Genomic DNA, 3,199 nt, shown 5'->3' with positions numbered 1-3,199 from the left:
CTCTCCCCTCTCTCTCTCCCTCCCCTTCCCTTGTCTTTGTCCCCTTTCTCCCCTTCTGTCTCCCTCCTCCCCATCCCTCTTCTCTCCTTCCTCTCTCCTTCTCTCCTTCCCTCTCCAGGGTCTCATTATGTAGCCCCCCAGCTGGCCTTGAATTCATAGCAATCCTCCTGCCTCAGCCTCCTCAGTGCTGGAATTATAGGCATGTGCTACCGCACCCAGCTACTGACAGTTCTTTAGGGATTATAACAGTAGTAGAATATGTGAACAATCCTATGCCAATAAATTTGACAATTTCTGTTAAAGGAACAATTTTTCCCCCAATGTTGGGGATCAGACCCACTGTCTTGCATATGCTAGTGCTCTACTATTGAACTACTTTTTTAGCCCTAAAGGAACTTTTTTTTTTGAAAGATGCAAAATGCTAAAGTTTAATCCGTTGGCAGGCTGAAACAAAATGCAATTTGAAAGCACAAAAGACTAGATAGAAAAAGCCTAAAAAGGCCTATATCTGTTAGAAAAATTGTAATTTAAATACTTACTCCAAGGCTGAGATGACTTCACTGCTGCAGTCTACCAACAATTTAAGGAAGAAATACCATTTCTACAAAACCTTGTGAAGACCATGAGACAGACCACTTACCACCTCATTTTATGAGCCCAAACTTACAGTGATTCCAAAATCAAAGACAAAAGAAAACTGTAGACCTAGAATTCTGATAGGGCCAGGGATTTAGCTCAGTGGCCCCACACCTGCCTCATAAGCACAAGGTCCTGAGTTCAATCCCCAGTACCAGGGGGGAAATAAAAGAATTTTGATGAACACAGATGTAAAAATCCTGATAGACTTTTCATAAATAAAGCCAATGAGATATTAAAAGGACAAGGAGGTTTTATACCAGGAAATTGAAGTTGTTTTAACTTGCAGAATTCAACTAATATAATTCTTTTTTTTTAGACAGGGTCTCACTATGTAGTTGAGACCGACCTGGAACTCACTATGTAACCCAAGCTGGTGTTGAACTCACAGTGACCCTCCTGCCTCAACCTCCTGAGTGTTGAGGCCAGGGATTTAGCTCAGTGACACCACACCTGCCTCCCAAGCACAAGGTCTTGAGTTTGATCCCCCAGTACCGCAAAAAAAAAAAAAAAAAAAAAAAAAAGATCTTTATACAGTTGGATAGCAATAGTGAGATAAAACTGCAAACTTCTTATCCATCACAAAATTAACCCCAAATGGATCACTTTTCAAGACATCATTATTATTGCTTTTTGTTTGGTACTGAGGATTGAACTCTGGACCTTGTGCTTGGCGAGGCAGGTGACAGTACCACTGAGCTGAAAATCCCAAGCCGTCAAGACATTATTAAGAATGAAAAATCAAGCCACAGCTGTCAGAAAATGTTTTAGAAAATACTAGTATGAAATACCACATTAGAACCTAGTACTTTATAAAATATTAAGGCCCTAATTAAAATATATTTTTTAGGTCCAGGGATTTAGCTCAGTGGTTCTGGTGTCTTTCTCACAAGCTCAAGGGCCCGAGTTTGATCCCTGGTACATGTGTGTGTATGTGTGTATATTTATTTATTCATTTTAAAGGAAGATATTCATATACTGAATATATGAAGCACCTTTATAATTCATCAATATGAAAACAATTAAATGAATAAAATATAAACAAACACTTTGCCAAATAAAATATAGGGTTGGCAAATAAGCACATGAGAAGATACTCAGTGTTAGTCATTAGAGAAAACAAACTAAAACTACAAGGAGATATCCCTATAGAACTAGTAAAGCGGTCTTTTAAAAAAAAGTGTAACTATACCAAATTTTTTTCACAGAAAGTGGTTTATTGCATAGGTTTTAGAATAAAATAAGAAACTCTTGGGAACTTTCTTAGAAAACTTATTCTTAGGACTGGGGATTTAGCTCAGTGATACCATTCCTGCCTTGTAAACACAGGGTCCTGAGTCCAATCCCTGGTATTTGGGGAAAAAAAATCTTAGAGCTGTAGAACCCTTCTAAAACTGTATTGTCAGTCAATCCGGAAAACCTGGTGGAGGCAGGCACTGAACTCAGAAGCAAGCCCTGTGCTGGCGGCTGCTGTACTGGGTGTCAGGCTGGACTTCTTTACCCTGTTGCCTGCGACACTTTCTTCTCCAGCACCCACTCTGCTCTTCTTCACCATGTCCCACTGTGCAGTCTAGTATGGGACCCTGTGTCAAGACAAGGTTGTGATGACAGGATGGCCACTCAGCTGGTGACCCCTTAATTCCCACAGGGGATGTGGTGAGCTGTCTTCTGAGATGAGTGGTTACAGATGCTCCTCTTTTCCAGTGCTCCACCTTCCCTTCCACACCAATCGCCTTTCTGGTCACCCATTTCCTGTAATGTACTCTGGGGCCACGAGAGCCTGTGTAGCAGGAGAGCAGTGGTGTGCAGCCCCTTACTTGCATCAGGTCCCGTGAGCACACATCCTACCTGTGGTGGCACCTACTGTGGGGCATACTAGGCCAGAAGCAGGGCCCAAGGAGGCTGTGGCCCCATGTAGGGCCCTGGTCCAGCTCAGGGCTTGGTGAGCTTGCTATATAGCCTGAATTCCCAGCCACCCCACATATCGGAGGCAAGAAAACAAGGCTTCAACTCTGAAGATGCTCCAGGGCTGATCTCAGCCTCCAGCCCTGGCTGAGGAGCAGTGGGATCCCCAGCAGCTCAATGGGCAAGAGGCCCTAACCATACCAAATGTTGATGAAGATGTGGAGCTATTGGAATTCTTTATATACAATGGTGCAACCACTGTGAAATAATTTTTTTAAATTGCTAAGCTTATACTTACTGTGTTCGCATCTCAAATATTTATCTAAGAGAAATGAATTCATATTTTCCCATCAAGATTTCCATGTGAATATTTGTATCAGCTCATTTATAATGGTTGAAAATTGGAAGCAAGCTAGATAAATCCTCAACAGGTAAATGGAAAAATTGTGACTTACCTGTACAATGATATATTATTCAACAATAAAAGTGAACAGCATGTGCTCACTTCAACACATATACTAAAAAAAATGAACAACTTATTGCCCCAGCAGTGCATGGTATGCTAAAATCTGTTGGTTGTGATACGGTATTTTCTTGTTTTAATTTGTATTTTCTAATTACTAGTGGAAGATGATTTTTTTTTTTTTTTTTTTTTTTT

The 3,199-nt window shown here is 40.9% G+C and overlaps 1 protein-coding gene and 1 non-coding gene across 11 annotated transcripts in view; one reads left to right on the top strand and one right to left on the bottom strand.

Moving 5' to 3' along the window:
- The window catches only part of R3hdm2 (R3H domain containing 2), a 122,251-nt gene that overhangs the window by 30,041 nt on the left and 89,011 nt on the right, over positions 1–3,199 (top strand). The gene's annotated exons all lie outside the window — the stretch shown is intronic.
- Positions 2,616–2,732, bottom strand: LOC117286204. Its single transcript, XR_004517350.1, has one exon.

The sequence above is a fragment of the Fukomys damarensis genome, unplaced genomic scaffold (assembly GCF_012274545.1).
Source record: "Fukomys damarensis isolate Sample0158 unplaced genomic scaffold, DMR_v1.0_HiC HiC_scaffold_15, whole genome shotgun sequence".
NCBI lineage: Eukaryota > Metazoa > Chordata > Mammalia > Rodentia > Bathyergidae > Fukomys > Fukomys damarensis.
This window is presented reverse-complemented; position numbering and strand designations above follow the sequence as displayed.